The 23,093-nt window shown below is 50.4% G+C and overlaps 1 long non-coding RNA gene across 1 annotated transcript in view; it reads left to right on the forward strand.

Annotated features, from left to right (window-relative positions):
- Positions 1-6,756: 6,756 nt before the first annotated feature.
- Positions 6,757-23,093, forward strand: part of LOC147011758 (uncharacterized) — a 127,890-nt gene continuing 111,553 nt past the window's right edge. The window contains exon 1 of the long non-coding RNA XR_015052027.1: positions 6,757-7,349. This is a non-coding gene — a long non-coding RNA (uncharacterized LOC147011758). The remainder of the gene's footprint in view (positions 7,350-23,093) is intronic.

The following is a 23,093-nucleotide window of genomic DNA, read 5'->3' on the forward strand; positions in this document are numbered from 1 at the left end:
TCTAGTTGATATGAAAAGAGGAATACCCCAAAGGAGGAAGAAAAAGGTTCGATATGGCCTCGGGTGAGCATAAATCGGGATCAAACACACAGGGTTGAGTCAAATCACTCTTTTTTTTTTTCCCCCTGAAGGTATATTTACTTTTTGCCTTCCTAAAGACCCAAAGGTCCCCCAGGGGGTGTTGCGAGAGTTGAGCGTCAGGCTCCCAAGCTGCAAATAGCTCCAATCGTTCAAAGCGTCCATTGAATCCATAATCGGTGCCGTCGGCCAGAATGTCCAAGCATCCCGGCCTCTTGTTCATCCTTCAGTCTGACGCTCCCATCGCCTTTAAGCATCAGCACTCGGGAGCTCAAATTTATGGCCATTTCTGCACAAACTGCGCCCAGAGGGCGTCGCTAACATTGCAGCTCAACCTTGCAAATGCATTCCTTCCACCAAGTCCTCACGGTTCCAGATCCAGCAAAAATGTACTGCTCTGTGTGTACCTCTCCCCTAAACCACCCCTTACTCCACACTTTCATCCCATCCTGGTTGCATAATATAATCTGACTACAAACTTTCGGCCTGATGATTCACAGAGAGGCTGTGCCATCAGGAGTGGCTTTAAGCCGGCTATCCCGTCTACGAGCACTTTTACGAGGGGGCGAACACTGCACGGTTGCGTGATTGATACCGCCTTTCTGCAGGCACCACAAGGATCGTTACGGTCAAGGGACAGATGGACGGAAAGACCATGAGTTTTGTAGTAAGTGAACGTTAAAGATCTCGGGGTTTAATTCGCAGGACGAGGCCTCAGAGCCAATATCCGATTTGAATCCCATTAGTTTGAACTTCCCGAATCCCTTGCATGGGGGTGACAGTCGTTGATTTGCCAAATTTGGACTCTTCCTGGTCTATAACCACCGCTGCGGCCGCATGGTTAGACGTCATAATGAACAACACCTGATCAAGTGATTTGTTTGGGATAATTTAGGCGTTTTCAGCTGGAAAATTCCAGATGAATTAAAGTGAGAATGAGTACGAACCAGGGTGGTATGAAGAGGAGAGATTGGGTTGGTGCTGATTGCGAGAAAGTGTTCTCAGATGCCACACAGGTCTATTAAAATACTACGACTTCTTTAGCAGCCCCACATTATTAGTCTACCTTATGGTGGGGTCGGTCCAGGAAATGGTGTTGGTTTAAGCCTTTCACGAACCTGCTGACCAGGCCTGAAGGTGACATGAATTTGTGATTTGTTCAGGGTGCCGCTGATGACTCGCCGACTCTTCACGATAGACAGCTTGGGATCTTTAACGTCCTCCAGCGACTACTCCTGGCAGATGGGACGCCCAGTCTAACGTCCATCCGAGGGTCGATAGACACATTGATGCCTCACCTGCCTGCGAAACACCAGGATGGCATTTTTTTAACTGGGTCGAGATTCTTACCCAGGATAGACAGGCTCAGAAGTGAGTTTGCATACCTCCAGAGTCCAGGGCTCGAGGCCATCCTGTTAACCCTGAGATGTCACCAAGGTATGGCAGATAATATAATGGGAGTGGCTATGCAAGATTTTGGTAAATTATTCATGGGGAAAAACTGTCACTATTGGGCAACAATCGTAAGAAGTAATAACAAGTCTGAAGACGACGATGGTTCACGAGCGATATTTGATGATGTAGATTGTTTCAGAAGTCAAGGATGAGACAATGTGATAATTTTTGACCAAGTTATAAAAATGATTAACATGATGTGGTACGGGTGACGGGTTATTAGCTGCAAAATGTCGAAAACCCGGTTTCGTTCAACAACTTTCAAAATTTGACCTTTGCATCACCTTTAAAGGTCACAAAACAATGGACATTAAAATAAGGAAGCAGGATACGTGCTATAGCTTATTGGAGTTAGTTCGTCGAAGAAGGTCGAAAACCCGGTTTGATTCCCACAACTTTGAAAATTTGACATTTGTGAACTTTAAAGGTCAAAGGTCAAGGATTATGACCTTTAGTGCAAAACTTCCTCTGGAACATTCCAGGAATAATATAACGTCATATTGGCTATATGGCATTTCGCACTCCTCGGATTATCCATACTTTGATGAAATCAGCGTAAAAACAAACTTGAAGGGGACGCCACGGGCAAGGTGTTCGAGATGGAGCAAAATGGTTTGAAGACTTTAGGTGGGGAATGACCTCAAGATTATGCATAAAAAATATTGTCATCCTAGCTCTCAAAGTTTGGGTGGTCGTATGATTTTTATGTCAAAATTCGCAATTTTCTAATTTTTTTTCCTTGTGACCTTGACCTTGGGACGAAAATGAAAAATCGGACAACGACAAGTTTTATATAATTCATTTTGCTCTTCAAATACCGAAGAAGCCATTCCATTCAGTCAATTCCCGAGGAGAAGATAGATTTTTAATCCGATTACCCCCTAAAAATGACTATTTTTGGGGCGTGGCTCCTCCCACAATGGGCGTAGCACGCCCTCATCCAGGAAAACACAACTAGACATTGATATCGAACACATAACCAAGTTTCATCAAGATCGGATCAAAGTCCACGGAGTTATGCTCTGGACAGACAGACAGACACACAGACATCACGAATATAGTGGTCACTCTGGCTGGCGCTCGTGAACCAATTGGGAAGATCGAAATTCAAAAAATAATCAACAACCAATTGGTAGTGTGTGTGTGTGTGTGTGTCTGTGTCTGTGTCTGTGTCTGTGTCTGTGTCTGTGTCTGTGTCTGTGTCTGTGTCTGTGTGTGTGTGTGTGTGTGTGTGTGTGTGTGTGTGTGTGTGTGTGTGTGTGTGTGTGTGTGTGTGTGTGTGTGTGTGTGTGTGTGTACTCGTGTCGCTGCCCATGAGGCAAGGCTCAGGTCCAACGTTTCAACCGCCGAGTCGTGGTCATCTGCGACTGTGCAAACATTGTGTGCCCGGGGTTAAGATCCCCCCCCTCCCAAGAAGAGGTGGGGGGAAGGGGGGGTATCACGTGACTGCAATGAACATATAGTGAGACTATGTCAATTTCATCACCTTGAGTGTGACGCTTATGAGTGATAAAGTGTGGATGGATTCAAATGTAATTTAAAAAAAAATTGATCAAGAGCTCACGTCATCAAAAAGAGATGGGAAAAGCGATCATAAAATAAGTGTTTTCATTTCATGATGACATTTTTCTTTTCTTTTTTCATATGATGTTTCATTTTCTGAGAGTAATTAAACTTTTGAGCTGTCTGGTGTTCGATACCCGACCCTCCTATTAACTGTCACATCGGTGTTTCGCAGGTAGACGGATGCTTTGACTCTCGCCAAATCGTGCTTGGCAAGCTTGGTGAGTACGTCAATACCCCGAGCATGAGGTGAAGGAGATTTCAGTCCTGCAGTGGACTGAACCTGGCTGATGTGAATGAGTGAATTAAAGTTGGCACACGCACACGCACACACACGCACACACACACACACACACACGCACACATACACGCACACACACACGCACACACACACGCACACACAGACACACGCACAGACACATGCACAGACACACACACACACACAGACACACACACACACGCACACACAGACACACACGCACACACACACACACACACACACGCACAGACACACACACGCACAGACACACACACACGCAGAGACACACACAGACACGCACACGCACAGACACACACAGACACACACACACACGCACAGACACACACACACGCACAGACACATACACACGCACACAAAGACACACACACACGCACAGACACACACACACGCACAGACACACACACACACGCACACACACGCAAAGACACACACGCACACACACACAAAGACACACACGCACACACGCACACACACGCACAGACACACACACACACGCACAGACACACACACACACGCACAGACACACACACACGCACAGACACACACAGACACACACACACACACAGACACACACACACACACACACACACGCACACACACGCACACACAGACACACACAGACACACAGACACACACAGACACACAGACACACACACACACACACACACACAGACACACACACACACACACACACACACACACTGCTGAAGAGAGTCGAAATTGCATGTCAGTGATGATTGGGGTAACAGGAATGATGAAGAATAACCTCACTGAGATTTTAAAAACCATCTCCGGGAATATCAGCACAAATGAACTACAATTGGAGGAAATCTGGGGTTCGGTGACAATCCTGAAAAGAGCTCTCGGAACAAAACTCTGAGAACAACAAAGTTGAACAGATTGGTCCATGAACTGTGATCCCTTACCGAAGTAGAGGTGGATACTTGGACTCCTGGCAGGACTTCGTTCTTGTTTACTTCTTTCTGGTTTGTTTTTCGAAGTTATTCTGTAGATGTAAATTTTAACATACACCCTGTGAAAATTCCTTTGTGGGACGAGGGAGGGGAAATGTGGAGGTGGGAGGAGAAGGGGTAGGAGGGGGTGGGGAAGGGTGGAGGTGGGAGGGAGGAGAAGGGGTTTATGTGGGAGTCCAGAGAGATGGGAAGGTGGGGTGGGAGGAGGGAGAGCATGGAGGGTGGAGATGGGAGGGGAAGGGTGGAGGGGGGAGATGGGAGGGGAAGGGTGGTGGTGGGAGTCCAGAGAGAGAGGAAGGTGGGGTGGGAGGAGGGAGAGCATGGAGGGTGGAGATGGGAGGTGGAAGGGGGAGATGGGAGGTGGAAGGGGGAGATGGGAGGTGGAAGGGGAGATGGGAGGTGGAGGGGGAGATGGGAGGGGAAGGGTGGAGGGGGAGTCCAGAGAGAGAGGAAGGTGGGGTGGGAGGAGGGAGAGCATGGAGGGTGGAGATGGGAGGGGAAGGGTGGAGGGGGAGTCCAGAGAGAGAGGAAGGTGGGGTGGGAGAAGGGAGAGCATGGAGGGTGGAGATGGGAGGTGGAAGGGGGAGATGGGAGGTGGAGGGGGAGATGGGAGGGGAAGGGTGGAGGTGGGAGGAGAAGGGGTCGGAGAGTGGGAGGGGAAGGGTGGAGGTGGGAAGAGAAGGGGTAGGAGGGTGGGTGGGTAAGGGTGGAGGTGGGAGTCCAGAGAGAGAGAAGGTGGGGTGGAAGGAGGGGGGAGATGGGAGGAATGTATTGTTTATTTATTTATTTATTTTGGCATTGGGGCGGTGTACTTGGTACCTGTACTTGTCTGTAATTTATTCTTATGGAATGTGTGGCTACTTGGCTGCATCATTTTCTGGAAGCACAGCTGTGCCACTGATGCAGTGCCCTTGTTACTAGCACACTAGTACTCATTTTGCTAACCTCGGAAGGACAGCAGGCTGTGTCTACCCACCTGGTGTTAATTTCAACATGACAGGGGCTTAAACTCAAGACCCTAGGATCTTAACCAACCACCTTAACCGTTAAGTCAACACCAAGCCTATTATCTGTAAGGTTCGCGTTTATAAAGCCTGTATCAGACCGATATTGATGTATGGAAGTGAAACGTTCGAAATGCGGATCAAGATGTAAAAATAATGGATAGAACAGAGACATGAATGATCCAATGAATGAATTGTCTCTGAAAGAAAAAATTATTCGCTCAGAAATGAGGAAGAGATTAAAAATAATAATAACAACAATATTAGTGATTTCTGTATGAAATATTGAAAAAAAAAAATAAACTAAACAATACACTTGAAAAAATAGGGAAATTGTAGTGAATTGTTTGCTGCTGCTGTTGTAAGGACGTGGTGTATACGAGGTGTGTTCAAAAAGTATCTGACCTTTGTTCATAAAAAATACTCATATCCAGATACAACAAACTTGCACTAATCTCCTTCAAAGTCGTCCCCTTGGGCTGCCACACACTTCTCCCAATGGTTCTGCCACTGTCAGAAGCAGCGCTGGAACGCCTCTTTTGGGATGGCGCACAGCTGGTCCGTCGCATTCCGCATGATGTCTTCTCTGGACTGAAATCTGGTCCCTTTCAGGGGCATTTTCAGCTTGGGGAAAAGCCAGAAGTCACACGGAGCCATGTCGGTTGAGTAGGGAGCCTGACGAAGCACAGGTGTGTTGTGTTTGGCCAGGAAACTCTGTATCAAATGTGAAGAATGGGCGGGTGCGTTATCGTGATGGAGCTGCCAATTGACCGCTGCCCACAGGTCCGGCCGTTTGCGTCGCACAGCGTCACGAAGGCGACGCGGTACCTCTTGGTAGTACTCTTTGGTGATGGTTGTGCCGTGTGGTGTGTACTCGTGATGAACCACGCCACTGGAGTCAAAGAAGACGGTCAGCATGACTTTGACATTGCTGTGGACCTTCCTTGCTTTTTTTTTGGCCTCGGGGATGTTGGATGCTTCCATTGTGATGACTGGAACTTGGTTTCTGGGTCGTACCCATGAACCCAGGTGTCATCGCCGGTGATCACTGTGTTGAGGAAGTTGGGATCGCTGTTCACAGTCTCCAGCATGTCCTGTGCGATCTCCAAACGGAGTTGCTTCTGCTCGATCGTTAGCAGCTTTGGCACGAACTTCGCTGAGATTCTCCTTAAGCCCAAATCCGCAGTCACAATGGAATGAACGGATCCAATGCTGACGCCCGCCTCGTCTGCAAGTTCTCTGATCGTGATTCGACGATCCTGCATCAGCAGGGTCCTCACTTGGTCAATGACGATCTCATTTCAGGATGTTGAGGGCCTACCAGAACGTGCTTCACTTTCCACTGATGTGCGACCATCTTTGAAGCGGTTGTACCACTCTTTTATCTGTGTGGTGCCCATTGCTTCATTCCCGAAGGCATGTTGAATCTTGCGGATCGTTTCCACTTGGGAATCGCCAAGCTTTACACAAAATTTGATGCAGTAGCGTTGTTCAAGTTTTTCCGCAATTTTGACAAAAACGAAAATCCGACGGCGCTCACTTACACTTCCTCACTCATCGACGGTCTGTCGGCGACTGACAGCTGCTGCGGGCAGGAAAATATTCACGCATACGGATTAGGATCGCCTACATACGTGCACCAAACCACGCCTCCCTAGCTTCACTTGTTTACGCACAAAAAATTAAGGTTGGATACTTTTTGAACACACCTCGTATATGGCATTTGTACTAGCTGAAAACCTCACCATTGTATGGAATGTTTGCAGATGAGATGACAGGCATAACATCATCCCCTGCGATGCAGCACATCCTACTGGAGCAACTGTGAACAGCAGTTTGGGGAGCGCAGTCCCTGTGCGTGCTGGATTCTTGGCAGTTTCCGACGTTAGAACACGTTGGAAAAGACGAGCTGAATTGAGGAAGATGGGATGAAACAACACGGCATCCTTAATAGAGTGTCTCCTTGAACTGACCTCTGCCTTCTCAATAGATGAGGTACATCTTGTTATGCCTTACCATTGGTGATGTGAGAAATAACATATCGACCGAGCTTAATACCCACTCCCAATAGAGATAATGATTGAAATCCCAATTGGTGCAATTCCAGCAGCACAACATCTCATATGGCAATCCATCCCACTGCTGTGATTACGACACATTGGTCATCCTTTTTTTTCTGTAAATTGCAAGGCATTGAGCATTTTTCATCACCTGCACCAATGTTGGTGCTCGTGCTGAGTGGATGCATAGCATGAGCTCGGGCCATGACTCGTGGGACTGACTGCGGTTGGGAGGGGGGTGGGTGCTGCATGGGTGATCTCGTCTTGTAAGCAGCCTTTGAGGGCATTGACGTGAACGCTTTTGACATGCTGGAAAATAGGAGCAAAATCAATGGGTTCAATAAAACACACCAGGTAACATGCCCCCACTCTTCTGGCTCCCTGCGATCAAACCCACTCTTTGCTTTGAATAATGCTGCAATGTGGCAAACATAATCCAGGTTGCGATTAAAGCATGGTATGCTTTAATAAAAAGCAGCAAGCTCCCGCTATTTCTTTATAAGAGTCATGAATCTGGCACAAAGTAATAACAGCACGTAACATGTCGTTTACACTTTCCCTTGGCGTGCACTACTGCGATGTTGTGTTTACCATCATTACCATGTGCTGGTTTCAGGGAAGATACCTGTACGTATGCGAGTACGAATATATATATATATATATATATATATATATATATATATATATATATATATATATAAACACACACACACAGACAGGTGGGAGCCAACATTTCAAATAAAAAAAATGTTTTTTGAAGTTTATGAAAACTCCAACCGACTTTAGGACACATGCAGGGACCCCAAAATGTGGTGGGGCTGGCCCCAAAACTGTGAGAGTAGTTCTGTGTAAAATCGATGTACCTTGAATGATGATTATGAAGTTTATAATAATGACGATTGTGATGGTGTTGGCTGGGGAGGGGGGATTGGCTCTTGTGTGCCATGATGAAGGAAATGGGTTATTACAGAAAAATAGCAAAAAGTCTCAAGCGAACGTGGTGTGATGTTGATGGAAAAGTCTATACACGGATAATGCGGAAATAGCGAATGCCGAACCCCCTAATGTGTCCACACGCGGACAATTTGATTCACTACGAAACTTCTTGATAGACTGGATTCCTCATCTTTTTCCATCTTTGCGAGAAATATCGGCGTCGTTTGGGTGGAAAGTCAAAATCACAATTCTACTGACATTTTACCAAACCAATGAAAGTTTGCACATGCGGTAGATGGTGAAACTGCGAATGCCGAACGTGTGAATGTGTTTACATGTGGAGAGAGAACAGTTTCATATGGATGGAAACTCAAAATCATAATTGCATTGAGAAAGTTATGAAACCTCCCACCCACCTTACGACATCCGCTGGGACCCCAAAATGTTCCACAGAAAGTTTGGCAGGGCTAGCCCCAAAACTGAAGGTGTAGTTTGGGGACAGACAGACAGACAGACACTTCTACTTTTATTATATACTCGCAAATACCACCCGTCGCTTCGCTGATGGGAATACTAAAATGGGGGGAGAATGTAGATGTGGATGGAAAAAGAGAGAGAGAGAGAGAGAGAGAGAGAGAGAGAGAGAGAGAGAGAGAGAGAGAGAGAGAGAGAGAGAGAGAGAGAGAGAGAGAGAGAGAGAGAGAGAGAGAGAGAGAGAGATAGAGATAGAGATAGAGATAGAGATAGAGATAGAGATAGAGATAGAGATAGAGATAGAGATAGAGATAGAGATAGAGATAGAGATAGAGATAGAGAGATGGGGGAAGGGAAGGCAGACCTGCGGTGGAGCGTTAATTACTTAACATGCTGTCTCATCAAAACGATTTTGCATAGAATAACATTAAGATGGAAACAAAATAATATCTGAAATCCATTTTTTATAGTCATACTATAAATACAGCCCGGAGACAAACACCGCCCAGACACGTCCAGAGAAAAACTCCCATCCGGATATAAAGATCGCCCGGACACGTCCGGAGACGAACTCCCGTCCAGACATAAACACTGCCTGGACATGTCCAGAGACAAATACCACCCAGGAATAAATCACTGTACACACATAATCACCGCCTGGCCACATCAAGAGAGAAAGACAGACAGACAGACAGACAAAGAGAGAGACAAGCCGGAAGGCGGCGATGGGTCGCCGAGCATGGAAACTATAAGATATAGAGCCAAATGGATGTCATATTGCGGGTAGGGAATCACCTTAAGATTATGCATATCAAATCTCATCCAGTTCCATATACTGATAACTACTCGGTATCAATTTGAATGAAAAGTACCAAAAATGCGGTTTGAAATCGGAAATCCCCAAAGTTCGAGGGGGTGCTGTGAGTGAACAAAGATCTAAATCGAAAATCTGGCTTGATCGTTTGTGCACAATGTATTCCAGACGATTAGTGTGAATTTTCATGACCATCCGACCATAACCCAAGGAGGCGCGATTTGGCACGAAGGCACCTCCAGCTCTCGCATATTATCGATTTTTGCACAAATTGACCTTTGACCCCTGACCTAAGTGAAATCGGTCAATATGTCCTGAGGCAAAGTTGTAGTACTCATTGAATACCATGAACCTGCAACGTTTCATTGGTATCGATGCACTCACCTGGTCGCTCGGGGGCCTTCAATTTTCGCGCATACCCTAATTGTAGGGGGCACTGCGAGTAAAGTATTCCATATATCACAAAAACCGGAATATATTTGATAGAGCATCACTTGTAGATCATTCGTGCCAAATTTCATAACCCTACGTGGGATAATGGCTTTCGGAATTGATTTCGCGTGAACAGTACCAATTTTGAAGGTTTTTCGGTTGTTGCTTGGGAACCAAAGCGTCCCTAGCAACCATCACAATTCCCAAATCACGAGGTCATAAGATGTACCTACCACCCGAGTTTGGTCAAAATCCGCCCACGTTTACTACCAATTATGCTGATGACAAATGAACAAACATCCAAACAAACAGACAGAATTACTGACAATAAGGGTCACCTATTTCGGTGACCCAACACAGAGAGACACACAGAGAGACACACAGAGACAGACAGAGACAGACAGACAGACAGAGACAGACAGAGAAAGAGAGAGAAGTTCGCAGAGAGAAAATGTTATACTTTACGAACAACACACACACACAATATCAGCAATTTTTGGGGAATCAGCAGGTTGGAATCAGTGTGATTACCGACTGCAGTACGTTCTGTATACAACCCAGAAACCTTGAATACCTTTCACTGGAAAACAACATGACATTCAAAAAGATATTTCACGGTTATGATCACAAACATTATTCTTTATAAACAGTTGCGTGTGATGGGTGGAAAAATATTTGGCTCTGTCATTTAGAAAATATGTTAATACGGCAAACAGCTTGGAAATAGGGCGTTATCAAATATCTTTGCTTTGAAAATCGCAAGCAGAAACATTTAACCTTTGTGAATCAAACCTGATGACCAATTTCTTTAGAAATAGACTTGAGGACAAAGGAAAACCTGATAGAACCTCCATAAGATATGGGATGAAACTTTGCCACCATGGCACCCGTAACAGGCATGGCATGTCCACATACCCGCGGAGATTCCGTAAAGATCCTAATCTACCCATATGTACCACGTCCGTGTGCGTTGTATATTGTTGTGGTTACCAAATTCGCAAACCACCATTCAGGTCCCTTAGGTGAGGTATCTCGGTAAGTGCATGTGTAGTTAGGCCCAAACCCGTTGTCTAGTGGGAATACATGTCATTTATACGTGCTGCGACTCTTCAGGATAGCCGTTTTTCTTTTACTATCTTTATTTTGGACCAACCGCCATGATTACCACCACAACCACAACATCAACCAACAACCACAACCACCGCTTCACCACAACCGCCACGACCTTCACGTCACACCTCGCAACCGTAGCATCGCCACCGTCCTTGCCCCGCTGTGGGTACCGGTGTTGGACTCGTGCAGGGCGCACGTTGAACAGCGTGTACAAAATCACGGATTTTGTGCTTCAAAAACGGATCAAAAACGACACACGCCCACTTTTTGCCGTCCAATCGGTGAGCGAGGGGCGATTTGGCCCCGCCTCCAGAACGATCGATATATGCAAATTTGTGGATCAAAAAGCCTTCACGCCCACTTTTTCTCGGGCCAATGGGGAGCGAGGTGAAAGGTCAAAGGGAGGGGGTCAAAGGCGAAGCTACGGGGGGATAAAAGGACGGTGTTCGTCAGTGAGAAGAGTGTGGAAGTCTGGAGCCCGAAGCCTGCAGTAGCTGGAGAAGCTGAAGAGAGTCGAACGAGGAGAGCCCAAAGAAGAGTCCAGGGTGGAGAGTCCAGAGGCGGAGAGGCGGCAGCGGCGAAGGCAGACGAGGGGGTGCTCGCGTCGGTGCCAGGAGCTGCACGCCCGAGGAAGGCCGGCAGCGCGACCTGGCCGAGGTGGAGACGCACACCAGGGATAATAAAGACCCTCTATACCCCGAGCATCAGCAACCCCCTCCTGTTTCCCCCGGCGCTGAGATAGTGCGACCAAGGGGGCCCCCTTTCCCACCCCCTGCCAGGCACTGTCCGCGAGGCCCGCGGAGTGAGGCGCCATCGCCGCTCCGCGTCTCATCACCAGACGGGTAGGCGCGACCCGGTCTCGGCCTCAGGCCCGCCTCATTCTTGAGGGTATTTCTTTTCCTTGGTTTTGGGTATGTGTTGTCGGCGCCGTCTGTGAGGTAGAATTGTATAAGTGTTGCCGTGTGCTTGGTAGTCGGTATTAGCTCTGCATTGTGTCTTCGCTTTTACATTTGCTTTTTGTGTAAATTGAATTGTGTTTTCTTTTTTTTTTGTGTGCTTTTGGTGGAATTGAATTTGTGTGCTTCCCGTGTGCCGTGAATAAATGTGCTTTATTGTTGAACTGTTTCCCGCTTCGCTTCGTCATTTCTTTCTTTGAATCCTCATCTTGCTTCACGTAAAGGGTTGGTAGTGGGCTGAATACGCCCGATAATTAATCGAACCGTCGAGGTCGACGATAACACCGCTCGGTTATTCTGATAGTACGGAACGGGTCGCTTAAGTGGCCCGTGTCCGAAGTCGACCTGCGGCGAGGTGCGATCGCCCGGTCTACCCTCCGCGTGGGTACTTAGGTAGGTCGAATTCGGCGAGCAACCCTATCCCACGCGGGGGCTGATTGGCTCGATCGCGGTGAGACCGAAAGGTCCACCCGTGACTGGTTCCCGGCGTTAGTCCGAGAGGGTCACGACTGGATTGTCCGTCCGGTGGGTGACGTGCTGCGATTCGAGTTACGTGGCCGTCAGCACGCCGGCGGGCGCGAATCCGCAACAATATGTATCTGCCGACTGTATATCCGGATTGGGAGATGAACTGCACCGCTATCGACTGTCGGGCGCTCGGCAAGTGGCTTAAGCACTCAAGCAAGCACTCCATTCAAAACAATTGATAAGGAACAGCTGGCTTGGCAAGTGCGAGCTAACTGCTTCGTAACACCACACCACTGGACATCTCAACAGCATACTGTACAAACAAAACCCTGAATAAAGGAGTTTTTTTTAAATAAAAGACTTTAAATATTAATCATGATGATTTCGTTGTTATGAAAACGTACCTTGTTCAGTTTTCAACACATTGTTCGTTTTTAAAATGTACATAAACTCAGAGGTGATGTTGATTGTATGAAAGTGGACGTGTACATTTCATACATAACTAACTTTAAAGTTTACGTGAACACAATTCAGGAATATCTCTCAGGAATTTCCCTGTCCTTAGTACAGGCAAAATGTCGGATGACCTCCCACAAATTGCAACAAAAGCAAACTCAACAGATTTTGATTCCTGGATATGTCCTCAGTGACAGAAAAAAGGTCCTAAGGGATCCTCCGGGGGGGGGGGGGGAGGGGTAAGTCCTGAAATCATGGAAATTCAATATGGCCGCCACCCGGCTTCGGGGAAAATGAGAAAATTGTAAAGATTGATATTTTAAAATGTAAATATATGTTTTTCTGCATTCTAATTGTTTCTCATTATGGTCAGTATATTGATATACAAGAATAATTATAAAAAAGTGAAATGCATTGAGGGTAAAATAAAAAATTATAGCTTTTTTGTCCAAAAATGTCAATCTTTTTTCCCTAAAAATATTTTGACTTGAGAAAGTTTGTTCATATAAGAACAAAGTGTTACGGCTGTGGAAATTCACAGAGCACCATAAAGGTCCTTAGTTCAGTTATGCCGATATGTCCGTGTTCAATTAGATTTCCCCACCGTTGTTTCATGGGAATTATTCGTGTCACACGGGCAGTGATCTTTGAGTTAGCCGTTTTTCTTTTACTATCGTTATTTTGGACCAACCGCCTTTACTACCACCACAAAGCGCTACCAACCATGATCACCACAACCACCTTCTCATCAACCGCCAACATCCCCACAGACAACGAACAGCCACCTTCACAACAACCACCTTAACCACCACCGCCCAACCACACCACCCTCACTACCACCACAAACGCCAGCCACACCACCCTACCGACCACCACGAACGCCATCCACACCACCATCAAGACCGCCACCATAACGCCAACCACACCACCACCGCATTTCCACCTCAGCACGGTTGCGAGAAGCCTGGCATTCATCGGGGGAGAACGGACGACGGCCTCACCCCTCCCCCCAACGACAAACACGTGCGGAAAAAACGAAAGCTATGGCAAAGGCAAAAGAAAGGCTCCGATTCGGCGAGGAAAACGCCCTGCTTCTGGAAGCTTCGCGCGCATGCTGGAAGGGAGGGGGCGAGGGGGAGGGGTGAGGGCAGAGGAGATAAAAGCGCACGCTGAACGCAGCGGAGGGAGAAGTGAGTGTGTCGTCGAGGAGAACCGAGTAGTGGGTCGTCGGGGAGAAGCGAGTGGAGAATCAGTCGGTGGAGGTCTGGCCTCGTGTGAGAGTGTGGAGTTGTGGGCAGCCGCGCTGGAGCGTGGAGTCTGGGGTCCCCGCAGTCGGTGAGGAGCTGGAGAGGGTCCAAGAGGGATGCCCAAGCAAGTCACCACGAGGGTGGAGGTAACCTGCGGTGGCCTCTTGGAGTTCCTTTGGTCAACCAAGCTCCTTGGACATACAGACCCTAAGGGGTCCAGTCTGACCCCCTTGTCTTTAAGGGGGTCTTTTCCTTGCTTTTATTTGTGTGGAAGTTGTGGCGCCGTGTCCCGTTTAGTAGAGAAACTGTTAAGTGACTGTACATGATTAATTATAGATGGTTGTAGCGCTTCGCCTTGCTCGCGTCTTTTGTCTCGTCCCGCATTCATCACAAATCAACTGCATGCGTGTTTCACCAATTCATTGCACGATTGTTTGTATACGTGTAAAATAATAAATGTGCTTATTTGAATGCGAACCTGTTCGTCGTGTCATTTTCCCCGTTGAAACATCATATTGCATTTCAGAATGGTAGCGGGCTTTTTGATAGCCAATAAAATAATCGGGTCCAGCGAGGTCTCGCGATAATACTCCGCTCGGTTATCCCAGAACGGAACGAACCTCTTCAGCAGTTCGTGTCCGAGCAGACCTCGCTGAGGTACGGTCTCTCGGTAGTCTGCCCGCGCGAATAATTAGGTATATCGACAATTCGGCGATTGACCCTGTCGCGCACGGGTAGAATATTGACTAGGCCATGGTGTGCGCTTGGAGCACACCCGTAACTGGTTTTCGGCGTTGTTCCGGAAAGTCGCGACTGAATTGTCCGTTCGGTGGGCGAAGCGACCGCTATTGGTTAGACGCGGTGGTTCACACGGGCGAGAATTCGTAACAATATGTATCCCCAGGTATGCATACTATATTGTTGCGGATTTCGCGCCCGCCGGCGTGCTGACGGCCACGTAACTCGAATCGCGGCACGTCGCCCACCGGACGGACAATCCAGTCGTGACCCTCTCGGACTAACGCCAGGAACCAGTCACGGGTGGACCTTTCGGTCTCACCGCGATCGAGCCAATCAGCCCCCGCGTGGGATAGGGTTGCTCGCCGAATTCGACCTACCTAAGTACCCACGCGGAGGGTAGACCGGGCGATCGCACCTCGCCGCAGGTCGACTTTGGACACGGGCCACTTAAGCGACCCGTTCCGTACTATCAGAATAACCGAGCGGTGTTATCGTCGACCTCGACGGTTCGATTAATTATCGGGCGTATTCAGCCCACTACCAATACCTTTACGTGAAGCGAGATGGGGATTCAATGGAGGAAAAGACGAAGCGAAGCGGGAGAACAGTTCAACAATAAAGCACATTTATTCGCGGCACACGGGAAGCACACAAATACAATTCCACCAAATGCACACAAAAAAAAGAAAACACAATTCCATTTACACAAAAAGCAAATATAAAAGCGAAACACAATGCAGAGCTAATACCGACTACCGAGCACACGGCAACACTTATACAATTCTACTTCACAGACGGCGCCGACAACACATACCCAAAACCAAGGAAAAGAAATACCCTCAAGAATGAGGCGGGCCTGAGGCCGAGACCGGGTCGCGCCTACCCGTCTGATGATGAGACGCGGAGCGGCGATGGCGCCTCACTCCGCGGGCCTCGCGGACAGTGTCTGGCAGGGGGTGGGAAAGGGGGCCCCCTTGGTCGCACTATCTCAGCGCGGGGGGAAACAGGAGGGGGTTGCTGATGCTCGGGGTATAGAGGATCTTTATTACCCCTGGTGTGCGTCTCCACCTCGGCCAGGACGCGCTGCCGGCCTCCCTCGGGCGTGCAGCTCCTGGCACCGACGCGAGCACCCCCTCGTCTGCCTTCGCCGCTGCCGCCTCTCCGCCTCTGGACTCTCCACCCTGGACTCTTCTTTGGGCTCTCCTCGTTCGACTCTCTTCAGCTTCTCCAGCTACTGCAGGCTTCGGGCTCCAGACTTCCACACGGCTCTGACTGACGAACACCGTCCTTTTATCCCCCCGTAGCTTCGCCTTTGACCCCCTCCCTTTGACCTTTCACCTCGCTCCCCATTGGCCCGAGAAAAAGTGGGCGTGAAGGCTTTTTGATCCACAAATTTGCATATATCGATCGTCCTGGAGGCGGGGCCAATTCGCCCCTCGCTCACCGATTGGACGGCAAAAAGTGGGCGTGTGTCGTTTCTGATCCGTTTTTGAAGCACAAAATCCGTGATTTTGTACACGCTGTTCGACGCGCGCTCTGCATGAGTCCAACACCGGCACCCACAGCGGGGCAAGAACGGTGGCGATGCTACGGTTGCGAGGTGTGACGTGAAGGTCGTGGCAGTTGTGGTGAAGCGGTGGTTGTGGTTGTAATCATGGCGGTTGGTCCAAAATAAAGATAGCAAAAGAAAAACGGCTATCCTGAAGAGTCGCAGCACGCATAAATGACATGTATTCCCACTAGACAATGGGTTTGGGCCTAACTACACATGCACTTACCGAGATACCTCACCTAAGGGACCTGAATGGTGGTTTGCGAATTTGGTGACCACAACACTACCCCCTCCCCTTTTTACAGACTCGTCCCGAGTCGTCAAATTTTCGTGTGCCATCATGTGTAGTTTTCCCCTAGTACATTTTACCTACGGATCCCTGAGTGCGACATTCATGGTATTCGTGTCCCCAAAATAAATAACCTGAGGGCTGCGTAACTATCTAAACAAACTCACTCACACGGACGACTTAAATAAAATTGCCGGCGCTAGACAGACATGCCGGGGGCGCACTCATATTTACAGTACATCTTAACCTTAACTTACAAATTTTACACTAAACCATGGCCCAGGATCACTGAACTCTGCAAAAGAAAACAGTTAGCAGGGAGCCAGGCTGCTCACATGCAGTCTCTGGCTCAAACAATGCAGGTGACAGGGAACGTGGCTGGCTGCTCACACGCAGTCCAAGGCCTTCCCTTTTGAACTGAACGCAGTGAACCACAACGGTGCATGGGCTGCACAAACGTAGTCTCCGTGCCAGCTCAAGCGGCACACGCAATGAGCACAACGAATGGATGCATGAATGGATGGACGCAAACACGGTGCACGGGCCGCCACTGCAGGCCCGTGTTGTAGCTGCCAACAGGGCAGTTCTCGCAGCTTGCAAACTGTTGCCTTGATCCTGGCGCACATGGAAATGAACAGGGGGGGCAAAGCAAAAATTGAACGGGGCTGGTGAACCTGGGCAGTGGGCATGGCATGGCAAAGGTGAGCAGGCAAACACAGCCCGCAGAAGAAGGCCGCTGCAGGCAAACATAGCGGGCAGATGAACTGGCCGGCACAGGCCTTGAAGCAAACACGGCCAGCCGATGGCACAGGCCTTGCAGCAAAACAACAGCTGCCGATGAAGTTGGCCGGCCTCCGCCTCGAAGCAAAACACGGCCAGCCGATGAAGTTGGCCAGCTCTTGCCGTTCAGTGGAGGTTGGTGGAGGGAGTGCGGTGGTGCTGGCCACTTGGAGGGCGGGCTCGGACCTACCTACCTGTCTCCCTCCCAACCTATCGCCTTTGCCTGTCACTGTACATACCCACTCCCTTAATTTGTGAAAAACCAATTTAGCCCCAACTTATTTTTTTTGTTGTTTTTATTTTTACTCCCCCACTATAAATCGTCCCCTAACCCCCTTTATCGTCTTTGTTCGGCTAACCTATCCTGTCACCTAGCCTACTCCCAACCCCTACGTTCCCTTCCCGGAGGGGAACAAGGGAGATCTAACGTCCTGTGTCGAGGCCCAACGAAGCCTCAGAATGGCCTCCCCAGAGTTCGGCGATCTATAACCAAAGTGGGTCCAGCGGCCCACAACGAGAGCGTGGGGATGGATGGTGCGGAGGGGTACATCTCCTAATCTACCCTAACCATTTAACTGTGAAACTACCCCGGGGCTTTCAACAAGCGCCTCTCGCTTAAACTATTGGTTCTAACAACCCAGATTCCCGTCGCCTGTGTTGGTGTCCTCACAATTTCGGGCCTCGCCCCCCAATTTTCTCTCCGTGCCCTCACACGGTCTCCTGGCTGGGACACGTGGCTCCCTTTGGCAGGCACGACCCTCTGCCGAATCTCCCGCTATGGCACCCCCGGGCACTACACTGCCTCCGAGCCTACCAGCTCCCTAACACCGGGGAGTGCCCCCCATGGCACCTCCCCTGAAACGCACACGTGGCAGGCCGGCCTCCCGGGCCCCTTTCCGAGGGTCACCCGTGCCCACAGCACTGCCCACGCGGCTAATGGCGCCCCGGGCCCCCGCACCAAGCAGGCGCACCCGTGCCCACTACTCTATCCCGGCCCCCCATGGGCCCATGGCCTACCGCGGCCGACGAGCCTGGTGCCCGGGGTACCCACTCAGCGATACTCACCTTTCGCAGCCACGCTCCCAACCCGTCAACAGGGCTCCTGCACCCCTCCAAATGGGTCTCGAGCCTACATTCCCACCAACAACAAAACGACCTCCATTTTTCAATTTGACTAACCCAGCTAACTCACTTTACTCTGACCCCGGGGTCCCTTGGGCGGGAGTCACTCCTCCCCCCAATCACTCATCGCACCATGCATTCCCCATTCGCTCCACTCACACAGACCCGCTGGCCTCACTCACTCAACAAGTACTCACCTCACAACTCACCAACTCTTCAACACACACACCACTGAACTCTGCCATCCTTCTAACTACCTCCCCTAACTAACTCGTGCTCCCACGTCGTCCCTTATACTACAGCACGTTCCTTTTAACACTACGTAGCTAAGCTACGTCCCCACTACACATTCACAAGTCTGTCACTGTCTCCAAATCATCAAAATTCATTTCCCATTTTCCCATCCTAAATCTGGCTACAATCCCTCTAACTAATCCATTCCACGGACTCCATGAGGACTTACCCCTGCCCCATGAAGTCGGTCTAACTAAGCTAACCCTTCCCCCTAACTAGTTTTCATCCTGTGCCCAGGTAAGGGGGTCTTTCACCCCTTGCCCAGGAATCCTTTGCACCCGAAAGTGAGGCTTGCTTTTTTTTTTTTCATGCGCAGCACCTGCGCGGCAACTCAGAGCTCGCGCACTTTGCACCTGCCCGTGACGTCATGCAGCTGCACGTGTTCCTCGTCCCTCCTTGGACGGTACCATCCGGCAGAGATACCCCTCCTGCCGGATTCCAACCCCACGTGCAGCCATGACGTCACCGTGCGCATAAAAAAAACACAAGCCCCACGTCTCGAGGGGTTCCCCACGCGAACACATGTGCTTTGCCCGTTGGAGCTTAACACACACGATCGCGTGGAGAACCCGTCCGGTCCAAATCCATTTACCTGCCTAAACTTTGTCCGTCCGCGGGATCGGCAAATCCACCGCGTGCGTTTCCGGACCGGGGTTTCACTCTCGCAAGCGAGCACGTGGGGGCCTCGTGCGTTGCACAGCACGGACCTCGTGCTCACTGCTGGGCGAACCCGGCACGGTCCCCGAAACAACTACAGCCGCTACTCGGCTTTCTTTCTTTACATGTCGCCGTCGTCGCCTCCATTCCACACACGCATACCTGCGTGTCACGACGCACACAGTCCACTCCATCACATTCACACCGGGAGACGCGGCTGCGTGCTCCCGCATGCCAACCGACATCTCCCTCACATACCGCTCTCTCACACACACGGTCTCCCTTGCACACAGCGACCTTGCACACGGCCGTTCACTCACGCGTGCGGGGGCACTCACCCGCGGTGCCTCACTCGCACTCCGTGCCTCATCCACACACGCGGGGGCACTCAACCGCGGTGTCTCATCCATACTCCGTGCCTCACTCACACACGGTTCCTCATCCACACACGGCGTGCTGGGAAGCACGCACTCTGGCACCATCGCCACCACACCACTCACACGTGGTGCCTCACTCATACTGGCCGTTTCACTCACACACACGGCCTCACTCACACACGGTGCCCCATCCACACCCGGCGTGCTGGGAAGCACGCACTCTGGCACCATCGCCACCACACCACTCACACACGGGGTCGCTTCCACACACGGTGCCGCACTCACACCTTGCACCACACACACAGGGACAACCACACTGGGGATTCGTGTCCCCACAAGGGTCTCCGGGGCCTCTATACCCCCCAAGCTCTCCGTGCACCCGTCCACAGCACTCGTCCCCTCAACCTCGCAAAGCACGACCGAACTCACCTGGTCGTGACTCGCCTCAAGGGGGCATACTCCCTCCCCTCGTTCCTGGAGGAGGCCATCCAGCTGCTCGCACCGGGTCCCTGCACGCTCCGCGAGCTCACCCCCATTATCCTCCACTACCTCCGTGTGTGTGTGTGCGTCACTTACCCCGTCCTCACCGTGCAGTCTCTCCTCTATCGTTCCCTTCCCGGCTACCATCACTGCCAACTCTTCACCCTTTACCTCCCTTGTCTCAACTATTATTATTTCCTTTGTCGTCACCTCGTGTCTCGTCTCACACGTTTTGGTCTCCCCATTTAATTTTTCCCTCTTGGTCACCGTCGATTCCTCTGTCACGACCCTCGTCCAACACGCCCCCCGAATTATTTTTTCACCCGCCTCCACCGCGGGCCTGTCAGCCGTTGCACCCCCTTCCAGCTCGTTTGCTCCCACACGTGGAGTCGCCATTCCCAGCTCCCTGGTCACGGCCTTCATGCCCGCCTGCAGGCATCGGCCCATGTTCTGCGTCTCACCCCGTAGCTTTTTCATTTCTTCCTTCATGTGCTGTGTATTCGCATCCATCGTCGTTTTCACTTCATTTGTATTTGTATCCATCTTTTTGTTCATTTGTTGTGTATTCGCATCCATCTTTTGTGTATTCGCATCCATCGTCGTTTTCACTTCATTCATTTGTTTGTTCATTGCCGCCAGCATGGCGCATAGCTGGGCCATGTTGGATGCACTCAGCTGAGCCGTTTCGGCAAGGGTTGGGGAAGGGTTTTGGTGGAGAGGGGGGGGGAGGTGTCATACACTGCGGCCGCTGCCGCACCCATTTCAGGTTCTGGGTTCAGTTGGGCGAGTCCGTGTTCCTGCACAATCAACATCTCCTGCTCGGGGATTCCATCCTGGACCATGGACTCTACATTATTACACATATACATTTCTAATACCCCCGGCTCCCGCTCGCCTTGAGACGCCATCTTGCTTCTCGTGAAGGGTTAATTTAGCTCGCTCGTAATTTGGAGGGAATCGGGGGTCGCTTCTCTCACCCCTGGACCGATTCCCGTGAATTTAATTGGAGACAGGAGAGCCCGTTTTCCTGTTCTCCGATACCAGTGCCGCGAGGAGGGCGATGAATTTGTATCCCACTCCTGACACCAGTGTTGCGGATTTCGCGCCCGCCGGCGTGCTGACGGCCACGTAACTCGAATCGCGGCACGTCGCCCACCGGACGGACAATCCAGTCGTGACCCTCTCGGACTAACGCCGGGAACCAGTCACGGGTGGACCTTTCGGTCTCACCGCGATCGAGCCAATCAGCCCCCGCGTGGGATAGGGTTGCTCGCCGACCCGACCTACCTAAGTACCCACGCGGAGGGTAGACCGGGCGATCGCACCTCGCCGCAGGTCGACTTTGGACACGGGCCACTTAAGCGACCCGTTCCGTACTATCAGAATAACCGAGCGGTGTTATCGTCGACCTCGACGGTTCGATTAATTATCGGGCGTATTCAGCCCACTACCAACCCTTTACGTGAAGCGAGATGGGGATTCAATGGAGGAAAAGACGAAGCGAAGCGGGAGAACAGTTCAACAATAAAGCACATTTATTCGCGGCACACGGGAAGCACACAAATACAATTCCACCAAATGCACACAAAAAAAAAGAAAACACAATTCCATTTACACAAAAAGCAAATATAAAAGCGAAACACAATGCAGAGCTAATACCGACTACCGAGCACACGGCAACACTTATACAATTCTACTTCACAGACGGCACCGACAACACATACCCAAAACCAAGGAAAAGAAATACCCTCAAGAATGAGGCGGGCCTGAGGCCGAGACCGGGTCGCGCCTACCCGTCTGATGATGAGACGCGGAGCGGCGATGGCGCCTCACTCCGCGGGCCTCGCGGACAGTGTCTGGCAGGGGGTGGGAAAGGGGGCCCCCTTGGTCGCACTATCTCAGCGCGGGGGGGAAACAGGAGGGGGTTGCTGATGCTCGGGGTATAGAGGATCTTTATTACCCCTGGTGTGCGTCTCCACCTCGGCCAGGACGCGCTGCCGGCCTCCCTCGGGCGTGCAGCTCCTGGCACCGACGCGAGCACCCCCTCGTCTGCCTTCGCCGCTGCCGCCTCTCCGCCTCTGGACTCTCCACCCTGGACTCTTCTTTGGGCTCTCCTCGTTCGATTCTCTTCAGCTTCTCCAGCTACTGCAGGCTTCGGGCTCCAGACTTCCACACGGCTCTGACTGACGAACACCGTCCTTTTATCCCCCCCGTAGCTTCGCCTTTGACCCCCTCCCTTTGACCTTTCACCTCGCTCCCCATTGGCCCGAGAAAAAGTGGGCGTGAAGGCTTTTTGATCCACAAATTTGCATATATCGATCGTCCTGGAGGCGGGGCCAATTCGCCCCTCGCTCACCGATTGGACGGCAAAAAGTGGGCGTGTGTCGTTTCTGATCCGTTTTTGAAGCACAAAATCCGTGATTTTGTACACGCTGTTCGACGCGCGCTCTGCATGAGTCCAACACCGGCACCCACAGCGGGGCAAGAACGG

Source organism: Eptatretus burgeri, chromosome 15 (genome assembly GCF_056783735.1).
Source record: "Eptatretus burgeri isolate ZD-2024b chromosome 15, Ebu_testis_v1, whole genome shotgun sequence".
Taxonomy (NCBI): Eukaryota; Metazoa; Chordata; class Myxini; order Myxiniformes; family Myxinidae; genus Eptatretus; species Eptatretus burgeri.